A 12268-nucleotide genomic window follows, 5' to 3' on the forward strand; every position below is an offset into this window, starting at 1 on the left:
ATTGATTTCTGAAGGCTATGTTCCTAGGTTTAGGTCCCTCTGGACAGAACCTTTGCTACCCTGGTTCACGCGCATCAGAATTAAATTTGGGAGCCAGAAGGAGAGAAACGAAGAGAAGAGAACCAGGTGACGTGTAACCCCAGGGAGGAACAGTAGAGATGCGTGGACGTCAGCACCGGCGGGGAAGAAAGCAGGAAGAGGGGAGGTGTCCGCCTAATCAGGTATCAAGGATTGCTCCTGAATTTAAATTTCTGTGCTTCAGCACGCAGTCAGGACCAGAACAACTACTTTACGTTCTCCTTGGTGTCTTTTAGGCCCACAGCGCCCCACGATCTGCAAAAGGGAGAGGAGACGGGGTCGCTGGCCCTGGGAAGGTGGGCTGAGGGGGTCGAGGGGTCCGCCTCCCTTTTCCCGGACGCCAGGCCGGCCTGAGGCTGGAAGCGATTCTCCCCGGGCCGGGTCCCGGGCGGGCGGCGGGACAGAGCCGATGGCCTCCGTCCCTCTTTTCTGCCCCCCTGCGGCCAGCTGGGGAAACAGCGGGCCCCGTCGCTCAGGTCACCGCCAATTCCAAGGTGGCGCCCGGGTCGCGCGAGGGCTCCCTGTTCCGTGGGGACCAGGGCGACCCTGCGGTCCGAGGCCCCTGGGAGCCTCCAGATGGCTCGGACGGCTTGGCACCCCCTCCGCAACCCCTGGCCCCCATAAGTGGCCACCTAAGGCTGTGCACCTAGAGCCTGTGGGAAACCCGCTCCCAGCCTGGCTGGCCGCTCCCTGGTAATGCTGGGGTCGCCTGTGCACGGCCCAGGGCTCCAGGCTTAGGTGATTTTCCATCCTGAGTCCCCCTTTCTGCTAGTTTAGAGGACTTCAGTGACTTGGGCACGCCGGCCGACATGGGTGCATGGCCTCTCCCTTAGCCAACCCAGGAGGCGAGGTTTCAGCTGCCAGAAAATGTGTTTTCTGTCCAAACTTTCTCACACAAGAACAAAATATAATGCGTCTAAAAATGATGCGCTTCCCGTCTCAGCTTCCGTCTCCCATCCTGGTTAGGAATAGGGCTGGAGGAACAGAGGTGAGTTGGAAACCTATTTTCCTTTGGCCAGCTCAGTTTTCTGCGGGTTCCGGGTCCCATGTCAGGTGAAAAATTATTCATGAGGTTCTGAGCAGAGCTGGTAAGTTTTACTCCTTCTCCCCAGAAATTCTAACTGGATTTAAATCACTCCCTCATTACTGCACAGAGTCTATGTTTTATGGGCGTTCTCTGGTGGGCTCTGCTTCCCTCTCTGCCGCCACTCCTCCTGCCCCCTCAGGTGTAAACAGTGGCCATGTTTCTTATAGGAGCGCTGTGGGACTTACAGTCATTGCCAGTCCTGGGGCACCCATTTGCTGAGTGGCTGACTGAGACTGCACTTGAACCCAGGGCCTTCCCACTGAGCTACATGTCCAGCTCTATTATTATTATTATTATTATTATTATTATTATTATTATCATCATCATTACTTTTAAATTTTGAAGCAAAGTCTTGCTAAGTTGCCCAGGCTGGGCTTGAACTTGCTATCCTCCTACCTCAGCTTCCCAGAGAGCAGGGGTTACCAGGCATGTGCCACCACACCTGGCTACCATCTACTATCCTGAGTCTGATCGTCTTGTCAGGAAAACGGTCCTTAGAGTGCTCATTTACAGAACCCAGTACTGTCATATCCTCAGGCTGAAAATTTTGGGGCTTTTTTAAGGAGTGCCGTTGTCAGAGAGGCTAGGGCTAACTGATGACAGACAGGTCTGTGGTGCAGACTGTACGTAGATCTCTATTTATTTTGTTCTTTGCCCTTCTATTTATTTTTGGTCTGCGTATTTTGTACAAGGGCTAATGAGCGTAAAAGGAAAACGGGCAGCGAAACCCCTTCACTGAGCCAAGGGGCATTTTTGGTTACCTGCTAAGCTGCATAAACAGTGCTGCAGTCCAGCCGCCTGTGTGAGCAGGGCAGGCGCGTGTGAGTTGTCCATTCTGAAGCCTAACTGGAAGGTGCTTCTCTTTTTATGCCCAGTGCTTAAAACACAACTAGAATCACCATTTCCCTGGCATGTACAACGTATTGAGGTCATGAAGGACTCCTCGAGGAACTCCAGAACAGCCACTCCTGGGGTACTGACTTATCACATGTCCATGTGCACCTCACCAGGGGCCAGAGCAGTGCCAGGACTCCTTGATTCCCCAGCTGGGCCTTTCTGGGCAAGAGCAAGGGCCCTGTTACCCAAGGTTTACTAAAACATCAACAACATTGACAACAACAAAAAATAAAACAAAAAAATGAAAATATGCAAAAATGCAGGCATCTAGCATGTTTACAAAGCACAGATTTCTTACCCTAGAATAATCAAAGCCTGTCATCGATTTGACTGATCCTGCCTCTGGCTGGGCTCATGGCTTCAGATTTCTGGTCGACCTCATCACCATTCCTCCATCACATCATTCTGCTCCTTGGTCTTCTCTTTTGGGAGCTTCCAGCCTGGCCAGACTCCTGCTTTTGTAGGTTCTCCAAGCCTCTGAGGCCTCTGAGCTAAGCAACAGTATTCTGGTGGTGAAGAAAACCCTTTCCCCATGGGGTCTCTAGTTTTCTCCCTGGGCCACCCAGTGGCCCCCATCTCTCCCCCAGCCACATGCAGGGTGCATGGACCCTCAGCTGTCACTCCACTCTCAGGCAGCAACCCAGGCAGCAGACACCAGCCCCATCCCGGGGGGTGGCACGGAGGCCTCCCTACTCTCTGCTTCCTCCTCCCCTCCAGCCAGCGCCACTGAGAACCACCTGTTTTGTGTTTTGAAAGCCTGAAGGCACCCCATCCTCCACCCTCAAGGACCTCCCACTGAGTTCCAGTTTCTATCTAAAGTCCACATTGGAGTTCTTGACTCATGTGAAGAATATTTTTAAAAAGTCACATACCCTGAACTTGCTTGCATACTCCAGTCCTTTCTTCCTGGCTGGGGTGGCAGCAGGACTAGCGGTCTTGTAAAGTCCCAGGCCTGGCAGCCCCCAGCTGTGGTTGTCAGGCTTCTCAGAGATCAGAGCACCTGCAAAAGTCAGAGTTATTTCCATGGGACTCCACATAACCCCTTGGTCCCTGCAAACATGCTAGAAACCATTTTATAATAAAAAACTATGACCCTGTTATGTCACACATTATAAAATCACAACCACAAGTAAACAGGTTCAGACATCCACACATGCAAAAGGAAACTACCTGCCTGGCAATTTCTAAGTGCTCTGGTGATACTAATGTGTTCAGTATCTTTTTAAACCTTCTGCCAGCATTTGCTACTAGGCAACTAGGTTCAGGTATCCAAGGTTGGAGAAGAACTTTTGGAAGATCAAAAAGTTTAAAGTTACTAAGCTCTCCCAAAGTAGGAAGCAGAATAATGGCCTCTCCAAGATGTGCATTTCCTAATAAGGGGTAGGGGGTCTGTGAAGATGATACCTGAGGTGGCAAGGAGGTCTCTGCAGAGGCGGTGAGGTTAAGGTTCCTAAGATGGAGAGATTTCCTGGAATATCTGGATCACATGCGTCTTTGCAGTGAAAGAGTTAGGAGAGATTGAGACAGAGAGAGATGTGAAGACGCCAGATCGCTGGTTTTGAAAATAAAGGGAGAGGCTGTCTGCTAAAGAATTCAGGAAACCTCTAGGAACTGGAAAAGTCAAAAGAATGAATTCTCCCAAGCCTCCAGCTGGAATGAGGCCCTGCCAACATCTTGATTTTAATCCTGTGAGACCTATTTCAGACTTCTCCAGCACTGTGATATAAAAAAATACTCATTATTTTAAGCCACTACATTCTTGGTAATTTATTACAACAATGGAAATCAATATTCTCCATGAACTTAACTGTGTGAGAAAAGAACACCTTTTTTTCGGATTTTATGGGAATGCTCCAGAACAACAAGAAGAATAAAACAGTGTTCTCAGTCATCTTTTTTTTCAAAAGCTGCCATTTGTCATGTCTCCCACCACTTTCACTAAGCCAGGACCATTTTTTTTTTTTTTTTTTGGTTTTTCTCCGGTACCAGGAATCGAACTCACGACCTTGCGCTTGCCAGGCAGGCACTTTGCTGCTGAGCTAAATCCCCAGCCCCATAAGTCAGGACCATTGACACCATTAGATAGACACCAGGAAACTTCTGAGAGAGGTATTGTTTGTATGCCCTCCTGAAGGAGGAGGAAACAGAGGCTCAGAATTTTTCAGTAAATTCCTCAAAGCCGTACATTTGTGGCTGATAAGTGGAGAAAAAAGACACCAATCTGATTTTGGCTAATTCCAAAGCCTTTGCCATTTCTTCCGACATATCTCTATGCCCTTCTAACAGGTTCTTCAGCCGCACCCAGACCCACCCAGGGGAGCTCTGACTCACACAAGACTGCCTTCTGTGGGGATTCCTCCATTGAAAATGGCTGGTCACAGTCACCACTGCTGCTTGGAAAGCTCCTCTTGGTGCCAGAAAAAGGTTCATGTGGAAAGTTCCTAAGCCAGTAGTTTCACTACAATTCTCTGTTTGCTAACTGGATTTAGGTGCACCTGTCCCTGAATTAGCCCATGAATCCATCCTCTGTGCAGACGGAGCCCAGGCACCAAGCACTGTGCAGTCTTCACCATGGCTGCTGTGGGCTGAGTGCTTGTGTGTGTCTGGGAGGCTGACCCAGACACGGAGAGGACCTGTCACAGTGCCCGAGTGCCACTTCCAAAAGAGCCCAGCATGGGCAAACCTCACTCATGACACTGTGTGCTGACAAAGACTTCAGACGAGTTCTCAGCTGGATTTCAGGGTGGCCAGGGTCCAAGTGTGCCCAGGACTGTGCAGGGGAGGGTTCTTAGGAAGCAGGATTTTGGCATGCTAAACTCAGGAAAGACCCAGGCATCTTGATAGGGATCTGCACTCCATGGAAAAAACTCAGGGCTGAGTAGCAGTGCCTAGGCATTAGAGGACTGGGGGCAGGGGTGAATCTGTGCATGTATGTGTGAGTTGTGTAAATATGTGCAAACATGGGTGTGAGAGAGTACCTAGGGGGTCCATGGGTTTGTGTGCACAAAAGCATATACATGGATGAATACAAAGTGCACAAATGTGCATGTGTGGGGGAGTTTGTGTGTGTCTGTGAGACAATGTGCTAAGTGAATAAGTGTGAGAGTTGTACATTACAGTGTGGGAGTGTGTGCGTGTGTGCACATATATGCCAGTGGAGGGTGCGTGCATGCATGTGTGTGTGTGTGTGTGTGTGTGTGTGTGTGTGTGTGTGTGTGTGTGCATGCGCTCAAAGGCACTCTGGGGAGAGCAAGCTTTCACATCCCAGCACCCTACTGCAGTGGCTCTAAATATCAACGGCACATGCCACCCACGCTGGCCCTGAGACTTGCCAAAGAGCAGCTCTGAGGAAAGTTTACCCTGCTAGTTCATTGAACTCAGGAGTAGAGATTGTACATTTATTTTGCTCTATGACAATATAATTAGCTTCCCCTCTGGTGAGGAATGAAAGGGCAGTGTGCTCCTGACAGCTGTGGGAGCTGCCTTCCTGCCCCGATAAATCTAGTCTTCACGATACCTTTACACCTGTTTAAACAAGGAACAGGATAGGTATTTATTTGAAGTTCAAGAGGCCATAGGAACCCTGGTTTAAACCTAGGCCTGGATATAATTAGAAAGATACTTAATTCTTTGTTCTGAAAGATGTTGCAGCCCACAGTTTCCTCAAAGCTTGGGCAGTTGGCTTAAGTTCCCAGAATGTGTCCCTCCCAGAATGGGGAAAGGCAGGGCGAGGACGCGTCCTCAAGGGTGGGGTAAGGAGCCAGGGCAGCAGGTCCCCAGGGTGTCGACTTCCAGACCTTGCTAATCACAGAAGCCTGAGCCCCAGGAGGACTCCCTGGCCCTCCAGCCAGGCCTTCCCAGACTAGGACAAGGACCTCGTTACCCTTTCTTCATTTAAAGTTTCACAACATTTCAACACCACACGCACAACCACACAACAACAGTTGTACAACTTACAAAAATATGAATTTTTAGCTCCACATCAGCAAGTGGCCTGGTGCAGTACCCAAGATAAGGGGTAACAGGAACCTCTGTCAGTTTATCTTTGGGACTGCAGCTCACCTCACTTGCCGATTGAGTTGAAAGCCAAACTGGAAGCTCTGTGTGAAAGTGGGGTTGGGACAAACAGCTCCTGAGACCCTGCATTTCTCTGTGGGTGACAGACCTGCCTGCGAAGGGCCGGATCCCTTCGGGTCCAGAGTGGAGGGGTCCTGCGACCCCGCTGACATGTCCTGCTCTGCCCTGTAGGGGGAGCCGCTGCAGGTCTGAGTCCCCGCAGGGCGCTGGGCAGAGGCCTCAGTGCGGGAGAACCCGGAAGCCGAGACCAGCAGCGAGGGACTGCACACGGCCAGATGCCAGTACAGTCTGTACGAGGCCCAGGAGGCAGATCCGGGGAAGCACGACTCTCCAGCCCGCGGGGCCCGGCCAAGAGAGAGAGGGCCAAGCAGGAGGCAGGGAGTCTGCGCCCTGGGCATCTCACGGAGCCGGTGGCCGTGTGCCCCGGGAGCTGGCACGTCATCAGTCTCTGATCTGAGAGGTATTCATATTCTGGGGAGCGCCCGCTGTTTTCAGCCAGAGAGATCCCTCCTTTTGCTCTGCCCAGGATACGACATCCTAATGGGAGACATGGGTTCTTAAAATAGACAAGGAGGGGCTGGGGATTTAGCTCAGTGGCACAGCGCCTGCCTGGCAAGCGCAAGGTCGTGAGTTCGGTTCCCGGTACCGGAAAAAAATAAATAAATAAAATAAAATAAAATAAAATAGACAAGGAGTTCCAGCAACTCCAGGCCAAGGGGTCTGGCAGATGTACGGAGGATGTTTTACCTAAACACTTAAACGTGTGAAAGTTGAAAATGATAAGTCAAGCCAAGGGTGAATCTGTAATGTTACATGTCAGTGGAGTAGGGGATGGGCCAGCTGGGACGGACTTTGCCTTTCAGGACCAGCGGGAGTGAACATACCAGAAATCTGGCGGGGAAGAAGGCGGGGTGTGGAATCAGATACTCCCCTCTGCGGTCCGGCTGCTTGCTGTGTATCTCAGAAATGCACATTGCCACTGTCTGGGAGGAACACGATTTCTTAGGCAAATAAAGTCGTTTCCTATTTCTGAATGTAATTTCTTTGCATAACAATGAATTTACTAAACAGAGCCAGAAATTATTACAAGACCCTATAACCCATTTTTAAAACAATCAAAAACATACTGTAAATCTACATGGAACCACTTTTAAAGAACAATGGCATCATGAAGGTACACTTAGCTCTATTCTTGTGTAAAAGGAAGCTTGTTATTTTCATTAATTCATTACTGGACTTCAGTAATGAAACTTAATTACTGGACTTCATTCTCTGTTTTGCATGAAGTCCCTTAATCCTTGGAAGGATGACATTTCAATTATATGCTTTTGTATTCACTGGTGAAAAGAAGCAAAATCCAACCCGTCTCCTCTGAAGCAACTCAAAAAAAAATGATGCAGTCATCTTCAGTTCTCTTTCATTGTAAGTTTTGTTCAGAAATGAAAGGTCTGCTGGTGTCTGCTGCGATCTTTGTGACAGAGACACTGAGCACTTCTGGCATGTCGGGCCCGCGCTGAGCTGTGTACAGTCACAGGCCACTTAACTACAGGGCTAGTTCTGAGAGATGTGTCATTAGGCAATTTGATCACTGTGAAAACACCATAAAGCGCACTTATGCAGCCTAAATGGCACGGAGCAGTCACGCGACATGGCCTCTTGATACAATCAGGAGACAGGGTAAGCAGAAAATGTATAAGGCTGCTGCCAGCTTAACATGGCCTGTGCTTCACAGCTTTATTTTTCCTGGGCAGGAAAACACTCTGGAATAACTATAAAAAGTAGATAGTATGCTGGTATACATTAGCCAGTTACACAGTTGTTTATCACTTTGAAGTATTATATACTTTATATAATTATGCACCATACTTTTATACAACTGGCAGCACAATAAGATTATTATAACAACATCGCCCCAAACTTGTGAGTTATGCTTTGCACTACAACACTGTGATGGCTTCGATGTCACTGGGTGATAGGAATTTCCAGCTCCATTATAACCTTTCAGAACCACCTTACTGTAGTACATGTGGTCTACTATTGAGTGGAACATTGGTGTATGTGATTGTGTATTACTTCATTTAATCTGCAAAATAACACTTTGAGGTGGATTATTATTATACTGTTTATAAATGAAGAAACTGAGACAAAAGTATAGCACCTAAAATCATTAAGCCAGGAACTGGCAGACTAACACCGGAGTCCGGGCAGTCTGACTCCCACGCCCGCATTCGGAACTGCTGTGCTGGTTTCATCATTCACATATCCTGGTGAAAAAGAGCCACACTCCATCCTGTCTCCTCTAGACCAACTCAAAACACCTTTGGTTGCCTTCTGCTATCTTCCATGGTACATTTTGCTTAGAAATGAGCAGTATGCAGGAGTCTGTTGCATCCATAACAGCTACCCTGGGCTCCTTGAAATCGTCCCTGTCATTCCAGAACTCAGGAAACGTCCTTTGTGTGGCAGAGCACAAGGGTCTCTGAGCTGTAAGAATTTCTGCTGATTAAATCTCAATGTTTGCCCACATGTAACAGATTTTCTTTGTAGCGTGCGGGAGCTTTGAAGCCAATAAAGCCATTGCCTGGTATACAAGTGACAATCACATCAAGGCGTATGTAACTGGTAGGTCTCAGTTTTTTTTTTTTAGAGTCTGTTGATATTTTTTCATTAAATGTCCTTGAATGTCATACTGTGTATCAAATATAGGAATAATTGTTCATTTCAGGAGCTAGGACAGCCAGCTTACAACAAGAAAGTCAAGATGGAGCTTCTCTGATTGAAGGTGGCAAAAGCCTCCTAAAGCCTGGGGCCTAAGTAGGCTGACAAGAGCAATTTACTTACCGGGCGGCCTTAGCTCTCTTCCTCCAGAAGATTCATGCTGTCCTTCCTCTGTGCGTGATGTCTTCCATTTCTCAGACCCCTCGCAGTTGGACACAGGCATGGGAATAATTCTGTCCACTAAAACGGGGGTGGGAATGGCACACACTACTTCCGGGGTGAGGCAGTGAACACCTACGTGAGCTTTCCGAGCCTCTCTCCACTCCAGTTTCAGCCAGTGTGGAGGCCCTGAGTTGAAACAGGGGGCTGAACCACCTCATGGCAGACAGCTGCTACACATATAGGAGACTTGGGGTGAATGGAAAAAATAAGCATTTTTTGTATGAAGACATTGAAATTCAGGTGTTGTTTGTTATTGTAGCAAAACCTAACCTACCTTACCTAGTCTTCTAGGTGTCCTTTTCTTGTACAGGCAATTGACCACCCCCCTATATTTTTCAATAAAGAATTTTTTAAATCCCACTTTCTCCACCTCCCTATCATGAATTTGCCTTTGGGACCTAACAGACATGTGGATGTATGATGGTATACTCCTGGAATGTACATATTATTTGCCAAAACTCTTCTCGTCTGCCCTCTGCCACTTCTTTTTTAAGAAAATCTACAGAAAGACCCAAATAAGCATAGATACCCCAGCTCCTATCTATCCCCGATTCACAGTTTTTGAAACTTTTTCCCTTCTGCTTCAGAGCTTTTTCGATATACTAAATAAAGTGTTGTGGTCACAGTTGGAGTCCTGACCCAACTCTTACCACCTCCATGGGGCTGTTGGGCACACACATGCCCAGGCCCCATTCTCTGGAGTAACGGGAATAGGACTGTGGGGTATTCTCATGGATTACTTCTGTGCTTACACACACACACACACACACACACACACACACACACCATGGTGGTCCATATTTTTACTGTATGTACAGAATAGCTGAACTTGATTGACTCAGAATAAAATGCTGAGATTTGTCATGGGAAAATAGGATGAGATAGAACTGATATATGGAAAATAGATTTTTAGTTTTGCCTGATTATAGCCAGATAATTCTTGATGAGGTGGCCCAGCTTACACAGATGGCAGGTATTTCTAACGTGTTCATTCTGCACTCACGTCTTCACCCTGTGGCCTAAGACAGAGCCAGTTGTGTATCTGACCTTCGGGAAGTCTTCCTAGCTAACCACTCTTTCCCAGACAGTTGTATTTGTTGAAAAACACATATTCATTGAAAAAAAATTAACTCATTAAGGCATAAAGAACACAGTAGCAATTGCCCGAAATCCAACCATCCAGAGAAAACTATTAACATTTTGGTAAATAACCTTACAAACATTTCTGGCAGCAGTGGCTAAGTGTGTACAAGTGTGTGGGATTGTGCTATGCTCATCTATTGCCTGCCTTGTTGCCTGACAGTAAATGTTATGGACACCTTGAGACAATTTTCCGAAACCACAAGACCTCTCTGATTTCTTTGGCTTGGAGCAATGTCCAGGGTTAAAACCGAGAAGCAGGGAAAAGAGGCAGGCACTAGGGGGTGGGCCCAAGCTCTGTGTGATTTCCTCCTGGGAGGAGAGTGCTGCCACCCACTGCACATTCAGGTCACCGCAGAGAGGGCTGTGGAGTCAGAATTCAGTAAGGTCTCTCTCTGGCTTACTCCACTGCAGTCACTTCTCTGCCACCACCCGTCTTCTGCTGAGCTGCCCTCCCCGCACCCTCCATGGGCTGCAGAGTGAAAAGGATCTAAAGACACAGGAGACACGGGCCCCAGCCTCACCACCCATGTGGCAAGTATACGAAATATCTGCTGGTGTGGACGTTTGCTTTTCATCTCCCAGCTCAGGGAGCGGGGCAGTGGTGTCTTTCTGAAGCTGTCTGACTGTGTTGCTGTTATAGTCACTCCAGCTCATAGATGGGGATTTGAAAGGGGATTGGACAATGCGGGCACTATCATTGCTGTTACCCTACAAGGTAGGGCCTGGTCAAAAAGAGCAGGTGGCTGGAAGCATGGCCTCAGAGAGTGTATTTCCCTCCCTGGCAGCTCCCTTGTCTCTCTGCTTCCTGCCTACCATGAATTGAGCAGATTTCCTCCACCCAGGCCTTTCCACTATGCCATTTCTACTTGGGGCAATTAACCATGCAAGGACTGAAACTTATAAAACATAAGCCAAAGTCAACAAAGTCCACCTTTAAATTGCAGTGTCAGGTATTGTGTGGCAGCTATGAGGAAAGCAGAACAGGGACCAAGCACTCCAGCACACAAACCTTTGGGGGACAAACCTCAGCAGTAGTAAAGAAGGCATCCCCCAGGTCAAAGACATGACCTGTCTTCACCCCTGAGACTGTCTCACCCAGAGGGGACACGAGGACTCGGGAGGAAACATCCTATTTTTTTGGAAGCTATTTTTTTTTTTTTCAAGAAATAAAAGAATATGAAATTTCTTGAATTTGAAGTTGTGGCTTAAAGCAAAGAGTTGGTCACATGGTCAGGAGACCTGGGCAGCCACGCAGCCCTGGCCCCTGAGGAGAGCATGGGTTCCATATTGCTGGTGGATCTTGAATCTCTTCATAATTTTTAAACAAGGAGCCCCACATTTCCATTTTGCACTTATGTGTAAATTGTGTAGCCCATCCTACTACCATGCACGCTTCCTGGATCCTTTCGTGGCATAAGTTTGAAAATTTTTCGGTCTTTGGGGAAAATCCTCTCTGACAGAGCTTGAGCAGTTAATGAGAACATTAGCCATTGGCCAAGTCACATGTACCATGACTGCCTTGGTTTATTTATGCTATTATATTTGCATGATGATCCTTCACCAAAGGGGTTGTTACATACATCTTCTTTATGAAAATAGAGCCAAATGTAAATTTAATACAGCTTATGATGAAATGAAAGATGAAACCCATACTGGCCCACAGTATTATTAGCTGAGATGAAAAGGAGGCTGCTCATGGAACCATGTTTGGGTGGATTTCAGTGGAGAAGACGCCAGAACTACCAGGAGCTCTATGAGTCACAGCCCTCTGTCCCAGCCTCCTCTCAGTGACATATTCCTTCCCAGCACTGGCAGCTCAGAGCATTTCTCCTACAGAGTCAGCCCCTGCTTGTTCCTCAGCCTTTCTCTTGGAGAGATCTTCAGAAGTCATCAGTCTGGAACCTTTGTGTACATGTGAAACTGAACAGTTTGCTTTCAGATTGTCAGATCTGACATTTATGATGTCTTTGCTGTTTGTTCCTAGGTTCTTTGGGCTCATAAAGACTCTTTTTTACGGGAAGGACATTTTTTTCCCAAGGTTCTGGA

General features: G+C 47.7%; 1 long non-coding RNA gene across 1 annotated transcript; it reads left to right on the plus strand.

Annotated features, from left to right (window-relative positions):
- Positions 1 to 6379: 6379 nt before the first annotated feature.
- Positions 6380 to 9390, plus strand: LOC106148631. Its single transcript, XR_001234266.1, has 3 exons — positions 6380 to 6599; positions 8687 to 8761; positions 8865 to 9390. It is a non-coding gene; the product is annotated as an uncharacterized LOC106148631 (long non-coding RNA).
- The last annotated feature ends 2878 nt before the right edge of the window (positions 9391 to 12268 follow it).

This window comes from Chinchilla lanigera, unplaced genomic scaffold, assembly GCF_000276665.1.
Source record: "Chinchilla lanigera isolate Chin_1 unplaced genomic scaffold, ChiLan1.0 scaffold00024, whole genome shotgun sequence".
Classification (NCBI taxonomy): Eukaryota; Metazoa; Chordata; class Mammalia; order Rodentia; family Chinchillidae; genus Chinchilla; species Chinchilla lanigera.